Raw genomic sequence first — 19,818 nt, forward strand, 5'->3', positions numbered from 1 at the left:
TCTTTTTCTTTCTTTCTTTCTTTTTTTTTTTTTAGATAGAGTCCCGTTCTTGTCGCCCAGGCTGGAGTGCAATGGCGTGATCACAACTCACTGCAACCTTCACCTCCCAGGTTCAAGCAATTCTCGTGCCTCAGCCTCCCAAGTAGCTGGGATTACAGGCATCTGCCACCAAGCCCGGCTAATTTTTTGTATTTTTAGTAGACGTGGGGTTTTACCATGTTGTCCAGGCTCGTCTTGAACTCCTGACCTCAGGAGATCTACCCACCTTTGCCTCCCAAAGTGCTGGGATTACAGGTGTGAGCCACCATGCCTGGTGACACCCAGTTTCTACGAAAATTTTTTTAAAGTTACCAGCTGGGCCTGGTGGTGTGTGCCTATAGTCATAGCTACTGGAGGCTGAGGTGGGAGGACTGATTGCTTTGAGCCCGGGAGGTTGAGGCTGCAATGAGATGAGCTATGACCACATCCACTGCACTACATACAGCCTGGGTGACAGAGCGAGACCCTGTCTCTGGAAAAAGAATGAAGGAAAAAGGCTCCCTGGAGATTCTGATGCACTCCTCCAGTTGAGAATCACTGTGCCAGGGAGGTCCGTATACATTTAGAATTTTTCTGCCAAGGCATTGGTGGAGTGTCCCTGACTAGTCTTTACAGTTTTACACAGTGGCGTTATTACTATTTGTTTTTTTGACTCTCCCTTTATTCTTCCAAGCGGTATCTTTATTATCTTGTTTTTTGTTGTTGTTGTTGTTCTGTTTTGTTTGCTTTACTCCCTTTTTGTGAGTAGTAAATATTAGTAGATAGTGAAAAAGTTGTCCAAGGTCACAGAGAAACCAATATCTGCCTTCCAGAATCTATGATCTCTTCAGCCTGCTCCAAATGTCTCGCTTGGCAGAGGGCCGAAGTATCCGGAACCCCAATGTTTGAAGAAATGGAACAGGAGTCTGTTCCTCAGACATTTACCGCCTATTAATTAGGAGGTAGTGTCTTCTCGACTCCCTCCAGCGGGTCCCAGGCCCGCTTGCCCGGACATCTGTTCTCTTAACAATGCCCGCCCATAAATCCTGTCCCCGAGTCCAGGGTGGCTTAGCTGGGGAACAATGAAGCCTCTGACCGGCAGCCAAGCCCTCACCATGGTAACACGAGGGTGTGACTGCAACTGTGTGCTGGCTGGCGGGCACCAGCACCTGCAACTGTAGCCAAGGTTGTGTGTGTTTGTAGGTCTCCAGGGCCAGGGTGGGGGCGCTGGGCTGCAGGTGGGAGGGTTTCTCACAGAGCACCTTCTGTAGGCTTCTGCTGCCACTCATGCTATTAGAATTCTTGGCCTCTGTGAAGAAAAGACGTTTTTTTCTTGTGCATCCTGACATACAGTAGGTGCTCAGTAAATGGCTTTTTTTTTTTTTTTTTTTTTTGAGATGAAGTTTCACTCTTGTTGCCCAGGCTGGAGTGCAATGGCACAATCTCAGCTCACCACAACCTCTGCCTCCCAGGTTCAAGTGATTCTCCTGCCTCAGCCTCTCAAGTAGCTGGGATTATAGGCATGCGCCACCACACCTGGTAATTTTTTGTATTTTTAGTAGAGATGGGGTGTCTCCTTGTTGGTCAGGCTGGTCTCAAACTCCCAACCTCAGGTTATCCGCCCACCTTGGCCTCCCAAAGTGCTGGGGTTATAGGCGTGAGCCACTGCACCCAGCCTACTAAGTGTTTTTTGACTGCCAGTGAATGAGTGAGTGAATAATTAGAAGTCTGTGTGTAAATGTCGGTGGGGTGCCTGAGAAGGAGACAAACTCAGTTCACCTAGGACATGAGGAATGCCTCCTGGGTAATAAGGAGTCACTAAAGAAATGTCTGTCCCAGTCTTTCCTTAAGAGCTGATAGGGCCTGGCATGGTGTCTCATGCCTATAATCCCACCATTTTGGGAGGCCAAGGAGAGTAGATCACTTGAGGTCAGGAGATCACTTGAGTCAGGCCTGGCCAACATGGTGAAATCCCATCTCTGTAAATACAAAAAGTAGCCAGGTATGGTGGCATGCACCTGTAATCCAAGCTACTTGGTGGGTTGAGGCAGGAAAATAACTTGAACATGGGAGGTGGAGGTTGCAGTGAGCCAAGATCGCACTACTGCACTCTAGCCTGGGCGACAGAATGAGACCCTGCCTCAAAAAAAAAAAAAAAAAAAAGCTGATTGGATAAAGGAGAGCCAGCCACACAAGCCAGCAGGTGACGCCGTGCTGCATTGTCCGATTATGGCAGCTAAGTGCCCTCCTCTTCTACCAGCCACCCTTAAGTGGGACAGGTGCTCTGGAAGGCAGAGAGAGATCATCAATATTGGCTGAAGTTCTGAGATTGCCTCATGGGATGGGGAACTTGAGCTAGGTCTTGAAGGACGGACAGGGCTTGTTTAGGGAGACAGGTGTGGTTGCTGGATGTGGTGTCAGCATCTCCTAACAACTTGTTAGATCGCAGATTCTTGGGCCGCACCCCAGACCCAGGGAATCAGGAACTCTGCAGGCGGAGGCCAGCAACGTGTGTGTCAGCAGCCCTCCAGGTGACGGTGATGCTTGCTGAACATGAGGACCGCTGATGCAGAGGGATGGATGTGATCTTTACATAAGAGACTGAGGAGTTCGGAGGGCACCTGGCCTGTTCCGTTGGTGGCGTAGAGAGAAAATGGGAGGCAGACAGTGAGAGCAGCTTAGAGGCACCAGGGACGCAGGCTTGGGAGGCTGAGGGTCTCAGCCGGATCGGCGGTGGCCATGGAACAGAGCAAGCCAGGGGGTACTGGGAAGGCCTGTGACACATGGGTCTCACGCCGTATTTAAGGATACTCTTCTCTGATACGTTCTAAAGGAACTTGTCGCCGCATGGTCACATTATGATATGCTAATTGTGGAAAAATACAAGAAAGGAAGACAAAGCAGGGAGGGAGGCTCACAGAATTGTACTATCCGGGACAATTATTGCTATTTGGGCATATTTCTTTTCTTTTTTTCTTTTTTCTGAGACAGAATTTCAGTCTTGTTGTCCAGGCTGGAGTGCAATGGCACAACTCAGCTCACTGCAACATCTTTGTCCTGGGTTCAAGCAATTCTCCTGCCTCAGCCTCCTGAGTAGCTGGGATTACAGGCGCATGCCACTATGCCCGGCTAATTTTTGTATTTTTGGTAGAGACGGATGTTTGTCATGTTGGCCAGGCCGGTCTTGAACTCCTGACCTCAGGTGATCCAGCCAGCTTGGCCTCCCAAAGTGCTCGGATTACAGGTGTGAGCCACCGTGCCCAGCCTTCTTTTTTCTTTCTCTTTTCCTTTCTTTATCCTCTCTTCTTTTTTTAAGAGACGGGATCTCACTATGTTGCCCAGGCTGGTCTCAGACACTTGGGCTCAAGCAATCCTCCCACCCCAGCCTCCCAAAGTGCTGGGATTACAGGTGTGAGCCACTGTGCCCCAACCTAGGCATATTTCTTTCTGATCCTTTTTTTCTATGTGTTTTTTCTTTCTGTAGTTGAAAACAACATATATATGTCAATTTGCATTCTGTGCTCAATTGCATCTTGTGTTCTTTGCTTAACAAACTATCACAAGCATTTCCCTATGTGCTTTCAGGCAGACTTTTTATTGTCACAGGAGCTCATGGGTTGGGCAGGGGAGGTCACTGAGGTTTAGCAAGGAAAGAAAACAAAAACTTACTCCATGAACTCCAGACTGTGGAGAAGGCTACAGCTGAACAGCCCACGTTCTTCAATACATAAATTGTAAGGAAAGGAAAGGGATGGAGGGAGCCAGCCATGGTGGCGTGTGCCTGTGATCCCAGCTACTCGAGAGGCTGAGGCAGGACGATTGCTTGAGCCCAGGAGTTCGAGGCTGCAGTGAGCTATGGTCCTGCAACTGCACTCCAGCCTGGGCAGCAGAAGAGAGAGACCCCATCTCTAAAACAAAGCAAGACAAACAAACCCAGAACCAAACATCCAGTCATTGGGTTGCTAGAAGCTCTCTTGGTTATTTCCTTAGCCTGATTATTGGGTTCTCTTTCATATGCACGTACCTGCTCTCTGCCCCCACACGCATGCATACTCCCATCTCGGCTGCCCTTTTCCTCTAACTCCTCCCATTGCTCTGGGGAAGCCCAAGGAGGCAATTTTGCATTTGCACACCCAGGACCAGGAACAGGGGAGGAGCCTGGGGATGCTAAGATACCCTTCCTCCTGGTGAGGCAAACGGGGAGAGCCTTTCTGAGCCTGGTCCTTTGAGGCCTGGGCCCTGCTAGTGTGGACATCAGAATTTAGGCTGCCAGCTGGACCCTGATTCTCTCTGCCTAGGTCTCAGGTTTCACAGGGGACAGCCAGTGCTTTGATCTTGAATGAGGCTGAGGACTCAGTGACAAGAGGGTACAACACTCACCCCAGCTCTGCCTGCCCAGGAGATGTGGGGGGCTCCTCTGCTGGGGATTGACCATCCGTAGTCCTTGGTCTCCCCGAGAAAGTCACAATAAAGCCCTTCCAGTTACAGTGAATCAGGGCTTAATGCTGTAAAGTACGTCCTGTTCAATAGGATGGCCATTAACCACGATGGACGATGAACACTAGAAATGTGATATTATAACCAAATAACTGCATTTTCAATTTCATTCAATTTTAGGCCAGGCATGATGACTCGTGCCTGTACTCCCAGCACTTTGGGAGACCAAGGCGGATGTATTGAGGTCAGGAGTTCGAGACCAGCCTGGCCAACATAGCAAAACTCCGTCTCTACTAAAAACACAAAAATTTGCCAGTTGTGGTGGTGCGTGCCTGTAATCCCACCTGCTTGGGAGGCTAAGGTAGGAGAATTGCTTGAACCCAGGAGGCAGAGGTTGCAGTGAGCTGAGATCGCACTGCACTCCAGTCTGGGTGATAGAACGAGATTTTTGTCTAAAAAAAAAATTTTATTTAATTTTAGTTAAAATGAAAATTTTTATTGTCATACTTGGCCAGCAGCTACCTTATTGGACAGTAAGTTCTAGAAGAAGTGGGTCTCTGAGACAGCCATAGTGGCTACATTACTATCTTTCAAAACTGCCTGTTCTCTTCTTTCTAACACGTGCACACACACAAATGCACACATACAGCCACAAATAATAACCTGGCATGTTTCAGGAAGCCCCCAGATACAACGTCCTTTTATTTAAAAATCTACTCTTTAAATATCCTTATCTCAAGTGAGACAGAGCTGCCGCTGACCACAAATGTGCCCTATGCAAGGCTTCTCTTAGTCCTTGCATGATTGGAGATAAGTTGGTAAAACCTCAGAAAACTGTGCCCTGAGAAGTCTGTCTTGGCATCACGGTTCTCAGCATTCCGGGCCCCACTTGGCTGTGCCCAAGCTCCTCTGTGCTTCTCTCCTTCAAGAAGAACCTGATGGTCAGGCGTGGTGGCTCATACCTATAATCCCAGCAGTTTGGGAGGCTGAGGCAGGTGGATCACCTGAGGTCAGGAGTTCACCATGTTGTGGCTTGCCATGTTGTCCAGGCTCAAACTCCTGACCTCAATTGATCTACGTGCCTCAGCCTCCCAGAGTTCTGGGATTATGGGCGTGAGCCATTGTGCCCAGCCTAGTATGTATTTTTGAACAAAATGTGTAGGGGTACTGAAGATGTGCAGAGGTATTTACCAAATGTAAATAGGGCCCTCTTATCCCTTACCTCCACTTTCCCACCACCCAGCACCTGGGAGTGTGCTCCTGTCTGTGGAGTGAATGATCTGCCTGGCTGGGGGTCCTCTAACACTGACCGTCCTCTAGATGACTCTCCTGCCCGCTTCCCCTGTACCTCTCTTCTCCAGTCCCCTCCTGTCCAAGGCTCCCTGATGCATGCCTCATCTTCCAGCACACTAACCTTCCAAATATCTGTTTCCCAATGTATCACAGCCCAAGGATTTCAAATGTCCAGAAAGTGTCCCTGCAGTGCCGTCTCCCCCAGCCTTGTGGCATGCGTGACTCTGCAGGCCATCTGAACAGCTCTCATCAACAGGGGTGTCATTGTCTCCCAGCCCACTCCATGCAGATGGGGACAGAGCCCCTCTGTGCAGGCCAGGATTTCCTGTGTGCTGGCTGTCCTGTCTCTAAACAGTCCAAGTAGTGCCCCCTTCTGCTGGCTGTTTTGTGGTGTCTTCTACAACCTGGTGCTTCTTTCTTTCTCGCTCTTTCTTTCTTGTTGTAAAACATACTAATAAATATAAAACTGACTAGTTTAACCATTTTAACTGTATAATTCAATGGCATTTAGTACATTCACATTATTGTGCAACCATCACCCCATCCATTTCCAGAACTTGTTCATCATCCCAAACAGAATTCTATGCCCATTAAGTAATAACTCCCCAATTCCCTGCCTTCCCTCAGTCCTTGCAAACCTTTATTCTACTTTCTGTCTCTATGAATTTACCTATTCTAGATTCCTCATATAAGTAGAATGATACAATATTTGTGCTTTTATGCCTGGCTTCTGTCACTGAGTCTAATGCTTTCAGGGTTCATCCACATTGTGGCATATGTCAGTATTTCATTCATTTTTGTGGTTGAGTAATATTCCATGGTTCTATAATACGTAGTGTGCATTTTGTTTATCCATGTATCTACTGATGGCCACTTGAGTTATTTTCATCTGTGGGCGATTGTGAATCATACCACCACGAGCACTTGCGTACAGTGACCTGTCTGAGTCCTGTTTCTAGTTCACTGGGGTACATACCCACGATTGGAATCACTGGGGCATATGGTAATTCTGTGTTTAACTTTGAGGAACCAGCAAACTGTGGTTTTCAACTGTTTCGCTGTTTTTCATAGTGGCTGTACCATTTTACATTACCACCAACAATGAACTTTATTTCCTTTTTTTTTTTTCTTTTTTTCTTTTTTTTTTTTTTTTGAGACTGAGTTTCGCTCTTGTTACCCAGGCTGGAGTGCAATGGTGCAATCTCGGCTCACCACAACCTCCGCCTGCTGGGTTCAGGCAATTCTCCTGCCTCAGCCTCCTGAGTAGCTGGGATTATAGGCACGCACCACCATGCCCAGCTAATTTTTTGTATTTTTAGTAGAGACGGGGTTTCAGCATGTTGACCAGGTTGGTCTCGATCGCTTGACCTCATGATCCACCTGCCTTGGCCTCCCAAAGTGCTGGGATTATAGGCTTGAGCCACCGCGCCCTGCCTTTTATTTCCTTTAATATCTTTTTTTTTTTTTTGAGATGGAGTTTTGCTCTTATTGCCCAGGCTGGAGTACAGTGGCACAATCTCGACTCACTGCAACCTCTGCCTCCTGGGTCCAAGTGATTCTCCTGCCTCAGCCTCCCAAGTAGCTGGGATTATAGGCACCCACCACCACTCCTGGCTGATTTTGCGTTTTTAGTAGAGATGGGTTTTCTCCATGTTGGTCAGGTTGGTCTGGAACTCCCGACCTCAGGTGATCCGCCCGCCTCAGCTTCCCGAAGTGCTGGGATTACAGGCATGAGCCACCGTGCCTGGCCTAATATCTTATTTTAAACTGCAGAAAAAATGTATATTTCTTGTAAGAACACCAAAGGTTGCAGTGATACATGAAGTAAAGAGCAGAAGTTGCCCCCATGCAACCCTTTCTCTTAGGTAACTGCTGCCTGGGATTTGGTGCGTATTCACCCTGATGTCTTCCTGTGTGTACCCAAGTATACACATAGACACCCTGACATCTGAACAAAAATGGTGTAGTGTACACATGGCCTGGCCACTTGGCTCTTTTCATGCGATTCTGTTTGGCACTGAAAGGTGTCGGCTGCATGTGGATGTGCCCTGTGTTATTTATTGCATATGGGGTATTGAGAGACAAGTGGGTGGTGGTTCCCCATTTTAGCTCTGCATTGACGGCTTTGCATACGTGGGCCTGGGTGTCACCAGATCACAGCCTGTTTGGAGAATGTGAGCTGAGCACGCACTAGGGAGGCTTTCCAGCCCAGAGCCACCTTCCCCACCAGCCTCGGTCTTTCCCGAGTTGCTCACCACCCCCAGTGCAGCTAAACTGAGCTGAGCTGTGAGCGTCCTTGTGAAGGAGGGCCACCCACCTGGCCTCAGCACGCTGCCTGCAGCAGGCATGCCCTTCCCTCTGGGAATACTGGAGTGACTTAGAGCTTGGTGGAGAGTTGAGCAGCAGGCTGGAGAGAGAGAGAGAGAGTGAGAGAGAGAGAGAGAGAGAAAGAGAGAGAGAGAGAGAGGGGAGAGACAGAGAGAGAGAAACGAGAGAGAGAAAGAGAGAAGCTGTAGCCATTAGCGGGCCAGGCTCTGGTGGCACAGGGTGGCAGTGTTCTCTGTTGTGGCTTACAGGCCCCTGAGGTGTACAGCACCCTCACTCAGGAAGACCCAGTTAGGCCTGGCAAAAGGCCACCTGTAAAAACAGGGACCAGCCGGTCTTTCTCCAGCACGTTTTTTCTGCAGAGCCCCGGGCAGCTGGTGGGAGAGTACAAAGAGGCCTGGAAAATCCATAAACTGCATAATCAGCCCCTGCCTCTTGGCCGCTTGACTCTGTTTATTGCTTCCTGTCCCCAAAGCCCTTTACAAAAAGAGCAGCTTTGGTTGGGGGGGGGGTGCGGGTGAGTTGGACCTGGTGGGTGGCCTGCCCCTGCAGTCCCAGCATGGATGGAGCAGGCAGCTTCCCTAAACAAGTCACCTCTGCTGCAGCCACCCCAGCAGAGCCGAGGGAGGGTGGGAACGAGACCCCCACACACAGTAGGGTGATCCCCCCCATGCCCTGCCCTAAGGGCCGTTTACTTTGTAATTGGCAAAAGACAGGGGTCCCATTTCTCCTAATTTCCTTGAAGGCCTGGAGGTTAAGCTCTAATGAAGTGCAGGAGGGAGCAGAGTGAAATCTTAGCCTCTTGGTGACCCCTGCGAAGTGGGATGGGGAGCAGGGGCCCATTCCCAGGGATCTAAGGACTGGCCTGGGCCCCAGGTTGTATGCAGCTTGCTCAAAGCCTGTTTTTCTGTTGTTGGCATTGTTTTAAGAAACAGACTTTTCTGCGTTGACTGACTTTTCTCCCCTGGTGACCATATTTCCTTCCCTCCCTCCCACCTCCCCAACCTTCATCCCTCTTCTCCAGAATCCACCCTTTCCTACCACTTCTGGTGGCTGATGTGTAACTTTTTCAGGGAACAGCGGCAGCTCTGAAAAGTTGCCCAAGACACTGTTTCAGGGTTGCTGGGTGCCCGTGAGGATGGTTATGGGTGTTTTTCTCACCTAGGAGATGCAGTGGAGTGGTGCGGGGGGAACAGGATACCTGCATGTTTGGAGAAGAGATGCTGTCTTTTGGCCAGGGGGTGCAGGAAGGCAGCCTTCCTAGAGCTGGGGCTACCCCCTGCCAGCTGGGGCAAAGGGGTGTCCTTCATCTCTTGCAGACACAGTGCTCTCATCGGGATCCGGGGTCCAGCTGCCTGGAGTCCCATCCTTCCCTCTGCAGCCAGCCTTGTGCTTCCTTCGCTCAGTCTCCCTGACTTGGAACATTTTTGACCAAAAACTCTGATTTTATCCCTTTTGGAAACACTCTCTGATTTTTTTTTTTTTTAAACAGGGTCTCTCTCTGCCACCCAAGCTAGAGTGCAGTGCAGCCATCACAGCTCACTGCAGCCTTGAACCCTTGGGCTCAAGTAATCCTCCCATCTCAGCCTCTTGAATAGCCGAGACTATAGGTACGAACCACCATGCCTGGCTAATTTTTCCTTTTGTGTAGAGAAAGGGTCTCTGTGTTGCTCAAGCTGGTTTCAAGCTCCTGGCCTCAAGTGGTCCTCTCACCTCAGCCTCCCAAAGCACTGGGATTATCTAGGTTTTCATATATGGTGCCCAGCCTCCTCTCTGATTTAAAAAACAGTGGAGATGAGTTGGCCTGTACTCTCTCTCTGGACTTGCTCTATGGGTCCATGGGTTGGCCTGCACTTTTCTGCAGGTGGCCTGTCTAAGCCGACTTCCACGTGGGACCTGTGTGTGTCTGAGCCTGTGCTTTGGTGGTGCAGTTCTGAGCCTGCCCCACCCTCCTAGCTCCTTCCTGAAAGTGAAATGCTTCAGTCTTTGCTCAGGAACAAAGGCCTCGAGTTCAGCCCTGCATGTTAATAATTTTCAAGTGTGGCCACTTCCTCTTGCCTGGCCTGACTCACCCTGGCTGCTGCCCGTTACGGCTGCCATGGAAATACAACTCCAGGAGAGCCCAGACCGGGATGAGGAGGCTGTGCTCGGAGTGGCAGTGGAGGCTGGCAAGGTGCCCTCCTGGCCTGGGGCTGCTGTGGCAGAGGAAGCATGTGGTGGGGCCTGGCCTGCCCGGCTCGGAGCTGGGGTGCCCCCGTTGCTTTTTTACCTCCCTGCTCCCTGGCTGGCCTGCCGCACCCACACACTCAATGCCGCGGCTTCGCTCCTGCTCCAGGATGGCTGGAGGTGGGACCGCTGCCAGGATGGCCTCATGTGCCCAGCGCTCCGGGAAGACTCAGTTTCCCTCTTTGTCCCATGCAGAGGTGCAGAGGTTCATTATTGTAATTGGGGCTGGAGTGTGCGCTCTGGGATAGAATCCTGACCTGCCTACTCCTGGCTGTGAGACTTAGAGCAAGATATTTAACTCCTCTGGACCCCAATTCCCTCCTCTGCAAAATCACAGTCCCTACCTCATAGGATTGTTGTGAGGATGGCATGGCACCTGGCCAGCTCTCTGCTATGGGGTCTGGGCCTAACCTAGAGCCTGGCTGAATGCAGAGGGTTCAGGGACTTTCCCACAGCATTGTAAGCTGTTGAGTGCTGTGCACACGTAAAGCACAATCATTGCGGGCAGTCAGTGTGGTCAGAGTGAGAGGATGATCTATCTTGGGATTCTCAAATGACTAGGATCAGCAGATCCTGGCTACAATTCGCCGATGTTTCCCTGTGGAAGCTGGATTTTCATTCTTGCCCTTCCTGTTCATCCTTCCTCTTTAGTTATTTTGCACCTGCACACAGGTTCACCATACACAAGGGTAGCATGAATCTCAGTTCACCCTGTGTCCGGGCTGTGGGTCTGATAATCCCCACAACTCTACAGTTAGGGATTCACAGACCTTGAAGGATGAATCAGTCATATGTTTGCCACCAGCAGGCAATGTTCAGGCACTAGCTGAATGCATCGTGGGTTTTTTTGTTTGTTTGAGACGGGGAGGCTTGCTCTGTCGCCCAGGCTGGAGTACAGTGGTGTGATCTCAGCTCACTGCAACCTCCGCCTCCCAGCTTCAGGCACGGAATGCATCAAGTCTTAATGATGATCATCAAAGGAGCCAAGGGACTGAGAAATGTCTAGCTGCTTCTGGAAGATTCTAGCAACTGCTGGCTGCCTCTCATACTGTTTTCTCACATCCCTTAAATCTGACTAAACTTGCAACCCATTTGTAGGCTGGGGCTATTCCGGCTACGTCCTCTGTGCTGACCAGTCCCTCATGCCAGTCCTGTGCTGGGAGAGGGGGAACACACCGTCCACACCTCCCAGGTGGCTGCTTCCCTGTGAGACAGTGGGTGCAAGTTTGGGCTTGTGAGGTGATTTGGCAGTGCCTTTGTTTAACGACTGTTGACTAAGCCCAGGTGTGCAGATCCAGTGTTTACAGAGTCCTGGTTGGCTCGTGGCTGGGGCTGGAATGAAGAAAATAAATGTTCGGGGGTGGGGAAAGGAGGCATGGATGATGCAAAAGCCATCTGTTTAGGGCCTCGCGCCAGAGGTAAGGTATTTTTGCAGGTTTCCTTAAATCAAACAGACCAGAACTTTTTGTCATGAGTGCCTACAATGTGTGTTGGCTGCTCTAGGGACTGAGCGGTTCATGAAACTCAGTTTATACACCTGATGGATGAGCTGGGAACCTACAGTGGACACAGAGGATGCCGGAGATAGGAGTCTTGAAGATTATTTAGTCCTATCCTCCCATTTTCCAGATGGGAACCCAGAGGCCCAGGATGTAAAATGATTTGTCCAAGATCACTTGGCTAGTTAGTGATGAGGCCAAAACCATCATCCAGGCCTCTGAGCTGCACCACCTTGTAAGACAGTGGTCCTCACACCTCACTGTGCATCGCAGTGACCCAGGGAGCTTGTTAGAAAGCAAATCCCCAGGCAATGCCCTCAGAGATTCTGATTTAATAGTGGGGTAGAGAATACAGGTTCTTAGCAAACACCTCAGGGGAGTCTGAGGAAGGTGGCCGCCACCACCCTCTGAGATATACTGCTATAGTGCAAAGAGCATTTGCTTCTCAGACTGATGGAAAAGCTCACTGCATTTCCTGAAGCCTCAGCAGCCGCAGTGAGCGGAATAGGCAGAGATGCAAGCCGCTTGAGAGATGAGAGCATGAGGGATGAAACTCAGGCTTGAAAACGCACTGCAAGTAACTGGTACGTCAGGAGACGGAACATGTATAGGCAAGTTCAATGTGGCACAGTCCTGGACAACCTCTAGGTCACAGACGACTCGGTGTATCCATCTATGAAATGGCCATGATGATGGTGGAAGGTTATAACCTACAGTACTATGTCGTCATGAAGATGAAACGATGTGATGCATGAGAAGCACTTTGCCTCGCACTTGGTAAATGGCAGCTTCTGATTATGCATAATTGCTGGGGGTGGATGAGGGCAGGTTTCCGCTTAATGCCTTCACATAATGGACTTCTGCTGAGGGTTTCATTTGAGGAAAGGGGTTCTGGTTCTGTAGCTCAAGAAAGTGGACAGCCCCTTCCATCCCGGGGCACTAGGACGGAGCAGGTTGTTTATGCAGGGGACTCATCTTGGTTTGTACCTAGAACAGCGCTGCCTTTCTGTGGTCCTGACCTACTCCCTCAGCCCCCACCTATATCCCTGGAAGATTCTGGAGATCAGACCAAACAGGGACTGTTTCTCTCCATTTTCTAGAAGTAGAGATTGAGGGCCTTGGGAGGCAAAGGAGGCTGGTTATGGGACCCGTAAGAGCTCCTGTCCTCTTCCCCTGATTGTTAGATTTGAGGCCGAAGCTACCAGCCCCAGCTGGCCTGAGGTCCTTCTCTGCGCCTCCTTCTAGGAGCTGGGCCTGCAGGCAACCAGGAAGCTGGTGTCTTGGCCAGGGTGTGCCACGTCCTGGCTCTAGGCAGTTTTGCTGCAAGTCAGGTCAGCCTGACCTTACCAATGCTGTAAAACCCATTCTGGGTGCAGATGGGGGAGGAGAGGGATCCCAGGGCCTCATCTGGCCCTGCTATCAGCCTGATGAAGGGGGTGGCTTGCAGGGTGGGCTGTGGGAGGGCTGAGGGTGCTGTCAGTGTGCTCTGGCAAGTGTGGATAGAAGAGTGACTATAATTTTAGAAACATAGCTTCAGAGTTGGGTGAAGACAGAAGCAGTACATTGAGTGCCTGGGCTGCATGGGACGTTTGAAAAACATCCTAAGGCGGGGTCTGTATCCTGTGGCTTCGAGGGCCCGGGGGGAGACCATGTGGCACTGTGCGAGTGAATGGGCTTGAGTGAGCTAGTGTGTGTGGCACTGAGTGGGAGCCTGTTAGCACAGGCAGGTGTGTGAACTGTGTGCTGGCATGCGCAGCTGTGTGTGCCCGTACAAGGAGAGAGCACTGGCCAGGAGTCTCATGATCTGGGTTCGAATCGCAGTGCTGCTGCTGCTGGGTTCTATGACCTTTGGCAACAGACACCATCTGGAAGTGAGAACATGAGGTTTCTCCTGCGTCCCTAACCATGGTGGTTCCAGAGTATATGTGTGGGCACGTGGGAATGGGGATGAGCAGGGGAAGGGACCCAGGCAGCTGGCCTCTGGGCGTCCCCTGGTGTGCATGGGAAACTCTGCAGCTACACAGGCAGAGCCGGGCTGGGCGGAGGGAGCAGTCTGTGGTTTGGGGGGGTGCAGCTGGCCCAGCAGCGAGTGGCTCTGAACTCTCCCATCTGCTGTCAGGGTGGGGCCCTGCTCACTCCCGGTGGAATATCTGATGGTGTCCCGGCTGGGCTGCCTGAGGCGGGTGGCCTCCCAGCCACAGCTGCTGCCTGCTCTTCTGAAGCTCAGCCCTGGGCCAGCTACCCCTCCCTCCCGGCCTCTGTTCCTCTGTTCCTCTGCCCTGGGCCTGCATTCCTCAGCTGCCAGAGAAGGCATTTCTGAGAGGGCCACTCTGCCTGTGCCCCTGCTGCCCAGGGAGGGGGCAGGCTCCTTTAGCCACCTCCTTCTCCTGGGTAGGAGAGCACACTACATTACTCTAGCCACTTCTCCTCCCCTTGGAAGCCTAGCTGGAGGGCAGTAATGGGCAGAGGGCTGCTGGCCCAGCTCCCGCTCCTCCCTCGAGTCGCTGAGCTCTCCTAGCCTGAGGTCTTGGAGGCCCTGAGGTGCTTGGTGCTTCACTCTCTTCAGGGCTGGTTCAAGGTCGTATCTCCAGGCCAGACACCTGGGCCAGACTCTAGACTCAGCCTCTTGGAACTGCGTGGCCTGGGGGTGTGAATGGGCCTGGCAGTCTTACTGACAGCATCCCTTGTGGGGAGCTGTGCATGCCCACCACAGTGAGTCCCCTGCAGGAGCATCTGAGAAGGCATAGGTACCCCATATTACAGATAAGGAAGGTTGCTCAGAGCAATCCTTCTTGCCCAGTAAGCTGCAGGATCAGGAGGTAAGCAGAGGGCTGCCCAACTCCTGACCACTCTGCTCCATGGCTTCCTACCCCAGACATAGCACCACTAAACACCAGCTCATGGTTTCCCCTCCACCAGGAGCTTCCTGGACAGCCCCCTGGTCCTGCCGTGCCCCACCGAGCCCTCTGCACCGTGGTTCTACCTCTGAAACAGCTAGGCCATGAGCCAGCACCTTGCCCACTAGGCCTCATTCCTTCCCTGCATCCTCAGCAGAAGGCAGGTGGGTCCCTGACCAAGGTTAGAGGGTGCGTCGTGGGGCTGCAGCAACGAGGAAGCCTGCCTAAATGATCGCAGCGGGAAGGATTGGGTTGGGATTCTCAGGACTGAAAAGGTTTTAAAGCCCTGGAGGCTCTGGGGTTTGCTTTCTTAAGGTTTTTTTCCCACCATAATTCAGTTTTGTTTTGTTTGAGACGGAGTCTCATGCTATTGCCTGGGCTGAAGTGTAGTAGTACTATCTCAGCTCACTGCAACCTCCATCTCCTGAGTTCAAGCAATTTCCACCTCCTGGGTTCAAGTGATTCTCCAGCTTCAGCCTCCTGAGTATCTGGGTTTGCAGGTGCCTGCCCCCACACCCTGCTAACTTTTTTGTATTTTTTAGTAGAGACAGGGTTTCACTATATTGGCCAGGCTAGTCTCAAACTCCTGACCTTGTTTGTGATTTACTCACCTCAGCCTCCCAAAGTGCTGGGATTATAAACATGAGCCACTGTGCCTGGCCATAATTCAGGTTTTTAAAAATTTTGTTTTAATTCAAAAGTAAAGACAGTCTAGAAAAACTTTTCATTAGAGACTGTAAGTTGGAGGTTAAGAAGATCACGGACTCCAGAGCTAGACTGCTTGGATTCCACTTCTGGCTCTGCCACTGACTGTGTGACCCTGCGTAAGTTATTTAATCTCTCTGAGCCTTAATTTTCTTTTCTGTGAAATGGATGTATTCATTGCTTTACTGTGGGGATTTGATGAGATAATGCATGCCAAGCATATAGAACATGCATGCATCTAGCAAGTGCTCATAGATACTTGCTATAATTATATTCAAAAGTAATTCATGTTCATTGTAGATAATATAATATGCAAAAGACATGGCCAGGTGCAGTGGCTCACGCCTGTAATCCCAGCACTTTGGGAGGCCAAGGCAGGTGGATCACGAGGTCAAGAGATCGAGACCATCCTGGCCAACATAGTGAAACCCCATCACCACTAAAATACAAAAATTAGCTGGGCATGGTGGTGCACGCCTGTAGTCCCAGTTAGTCTACCGAGTAGCTGAGGCAGGAGAATTGCTTGAACCCAGGAGGTGGAGCTGGCAGTGAGCCGAAATCACACCATTGCACGCCAGCCCGGAGCCTGGTGACAGAGTAAGGCTCTGTCTCAAAAAAAAAAAAAAAAAAAAAAGAAATACAAAAAATTATTTGGCGTGGTGGCACGCGCCTGTAGTCTCAGCTCCTTCAGAGGCTGAGGCAGGAGAATCACTTGAACCTGGGAGGCAGAGGTTACAGTAAGCTGAGATTGCACCACTGCACTCCAGCCTGGACAACAGAGTGAGGCTCCATCTCAAAAAAAAAAGCAAAAGACATAAAAATCACTGGCAATGCTATTACTTTGGTGTTCTTAGTAATACAATGATAATGGATTATTTGCATATTTTATTTTATTTATTGCATATTTTATTTTTAAATTAATGAATGTCAATCAAAATTTTAAAAGTATACAAGAATCTATAGCGGAAAAGTTTCCCTGATTTTCTCTTATGACCCAGTTCTCCCCAAAGGAAACCTATATTATCAGTTTCTTGTGAATCCTTTCAGAGTCCACACACACACACACACACACACACACACACACACGCACACACAGCATAATGCACTATAGCACAGTGACTATACTCACTGTTTTGTACCTTGCATTGTTCCCTTAGGTCTTGGGCTAAAGAGACATATTGAAATGCCTCATTTTTGTTTGTTACTGAATAGCATTATATATAGAGAGGAGGAGGATGATAATGTATTATAATTTCACCAGCCCTCTACGGGTAGACTTGTAGAGTGTGTCCAGTCTTCTGCTGTTGCATGATTACAAGGAATATCCTTATGCACATATGTGACACTGTTGCAAATATATCACTGTAGGTAAATTTCATAGAAGTGGAATTCCTGTATCAGTTGGTGGGTGCAAAGTGTGCCTTAGTGTGGAGGGTGGGGCAGGGGTGGGAGTTCTGTTTGTAGGACCCTCCTCTGCCCATCCTGAGCACTCCTTTCTAATCATGGGTTCCTTGGCCTGGATTACCTGGGCCTTTTCAGATGCTAAATTGAGGGGCATTGATTGCTGCCTGTCCCAGGGGCCCAGAGGTGTCTCCTGCTGCTGTCTAGACTTCAGAACTCAGCCTGTGGGGGAGGCTTCAGCCTGACTGCCCATAGGAGAGGCCCAGGGAGGGGCAGCTGACCCCTTTTCCCAAGAAGCTGGGCCTGGGCCAGATGAGCTCATGCCTGGAGCCAGCCCAGCTTCCTTGGCCCTGCACCTGAGCTACCAGTGGCCTCCTTCCTCCAGCCTGGGCCCTTTGACTTGGTAGCATGAACGTACATGTTCCTGCCAGCACAGTGGGGTCCCCTAGAGCTATGGCACCTGAGAGGGGAGGGGCAGCAGGGACAGTAACTTCCTTCATCCACTGAGGTTTGATCTCCTCCCAGGCACCTGAGTCAAATGTCTTGGCTGAGCTGGTCCAGGCTTTTGTTTATGGAGAGAGGGATTATTGTGGAAATAGTCCCCAGCCAGCCCAGGTTGTGGTGAAAAACAATTGGTTGCTCAGGCAACTTGACAACTTCAGTAGGGTGGGAAAGGGTTTTGTGGAGAAACTGCTGCACTTTTGGCTTCTCTCTTGCTCCCTGGACATAAGCACCATCCTTTCTGCCTCCAGCGGCACCCAGGCACCCCCAGCCTCTCCAGGGGCAATGCTGCACTTTAGAATTCAATTTAACTCCCAGTACTGAGTTCTTGCTGTGGGCCCGGCCCTGTGCTTGGCTCTAGGGAATATGGCATGGTGGTCAAGCCTGATGGATACAGTGTTAACTCTGGAATCAGACCTTCTGGTTTCAAATTTCAGAGTGGCCACTTAGCTGTGTGACCTTGAACAAGTTACTCAACTCGTCTCCACCTCATTTTTCTACTATAAAGTGGAATCGCAGTAGGAATATGTACTTCCTAGAGCTGGAGAGAGGATGCAGGGAGGTAACGTGCAATAAGGCACTTCAAGGAGTGGCTAGCATGTAAGGAAGCAGGCAGTAGGTGTTATCTAGTCTCATAATGACATTAGCTTGCTGGAAGAACCAAACGGCATGTTTCTCTGCTGAGGAGCCTCACCTTGGATCTTTTTCACTGGAAGGCAGAGTTGGCTTCTTGATGGCACCTTTTGTGGTGGCCATGCCTGATATTTGGGCCTCAGGAGCAGAGATGAATGATGATGTCCTTAGGGCTGAGGCTCTGGGGCCAATTTGTCCCTGGGGGAGGGACCTTGCTCACCTCCTCTGAAACAGCTTGTCTTCGTCCCTGCCCCATATCTCCCACTGGCTACAGACCTGGCCACAAGTGTTGAGGCAGGAGAGAGAAAAATTAGAAAATAAAAGGTCTTTTTTAATCTAATTTTTTTTGTGATTTTTTTTTCTTTTTTTTTGAGACAGAGTCTTGCTCTGCCACCCAGGCAGGAGTGCAGTGGTGTGATCTCGGCTCACTGCAACCTCTGCTTCCCGGTTCAAGTGATTCTCCTGCCTCGACCGCCCAAGTAGCTGGGACTACAGGCATGCACCACCACATCCGGCTAATTTTTTTATTTTCAGTAGAAATGAGGTTTCACCATGTTGGCCAGGCTGATCTCAAACTCCTGACCTCAGATGATCCACCTGCCTCGGCCTCCCAAAGTACTGAGATTATAAGCATGAGCCACCAAGCCTGGCCTTTCTTCTGATTTTTAAAGATGAAAAACAATTTTTAAAGGAATGCCCCAGCCTTACAGAGCTAAGTGATAGGGGTGGGGGTGGCACAGGCGTCATGCCACGCCCAGCCTACACAGCACATGTGGGAGCCTTGGGAAGGCAGGGGCTGCCCCTGGCCTCACCCCTGCCAGCAGCCCTGCCGAATGGGCATGGAAACCAGATGTCCTGCTTCTCTGGGTGGCAGTGAGCCTTCTTGCTGGCAAAGAGCTTTAGGAGTCCTTTTATTAGATCCTCCTGTTTTACAGATGTAGAAGAGAGGAGTGGTCCAGAGAAGTACCCAAAGTCACACAGCAGCGTGAAAAGAGGCCGCTGGACCTCCTCCCCTCAGGTCCAGCGGCCTCTTTTCTCCAATGGCTATGCCCGAGGGTCCTCTTTGCCCTTCCTGACTGCCCCGGGGTGGGCACAGGTGTGGCTGCCCAGCAACTCTGGGGGACTCGGGGAGGAGGCTGGCTTTGTTGCAGCCCCAGCAGCTGTGGCCGTTTGGGTCGAGTTTCCATTAAGCCTTTTCTGTGCCTTGGGCAGGAGCAGGAGGCTCAGCATTTAAAGGTCACCCGGCTTTTGAAGCTGCAGTGACATTAATAGCTTGGGAAGAAAACAAGCCTGTGCAGGGCCAGGAGGACAAGGCGTCTCTGTCAGGGCTGCCTGACACACACACACACACAGACACACACACACATACACAGACACACACACACAGACACAGACACACAGACACACTCACAGACACACACACAGACACACACACACACAGACACACACACACACAGACACACACACAGACACACACACAGACTTACACAGACATACACAGACACAGACACACACGCAGACACACAGAGACACACAGACACACACACAGACACACACAAAGACACACACACAGACACACTCACAGACACACACACAGACACACACAGACACACAGACACACACACACACAGACACACACACAGACTTACACAGACATACACAGACACACACGCAGACACACAGAGACACACAGAGACACACAGACACACACAAAGACACACACACAGACACACACACACACAGACACACACACACACACACACACCCCGAGAGCCTCTATCTGTCTCCTGCTCTCCCCTCCCCTTCCTTTCTCCCCTTTTTGGGGCCTCTTCAGTACTGAAGCCAAGAAGCTCAGGCAGATTTCCCTGCACCCCACCCCTTCT

At 50.6% G+C, this 19,818-nt stretch overlaps 1 protein-coding gene across 5 annotated transcripts in view; it reads left to right on the forward strand.

Annotated features, from left to right (window-relative positions):
- The window catches only part of CUEDC1 (CUE domain containing 1), a 95,751-nt gene that overhangs the window by 43,509 nt on the left and 32,424 nt on the right, over positions 1–19,818 (forward strand). Inside the window, exon 1 of one of the 5 annotated variants that reach the window (XM_039476623.2) lies at positions 13,304–13,409. The exons of the other annotated variants lie outside the window; for them this stretch is intronic. The gene's annotated coding sequence lies outside the window, so the exon portion shown is untranslated. Of the gene's footprint in view, positions 1–13,303; positions 13,410–19,818 lie in introns of those variants that run through there. 5 annotated transcript variants of the gene reach the window in all.

The sequence above is a fragment of the Saimiri boliviensis genome, chromosome 17, assembly GCF_048565385.1.
Source record: "Saimiri boliviensis isolate mSaiBol1 chromosome 17, mSaiBol1.pri, whole genome shotgun sequence".
NCBI lineage: Eukaryota > Metazoa > Chordata > Mammalia > Primates > Cebidae > Saimiri > Saimiri boliviensis.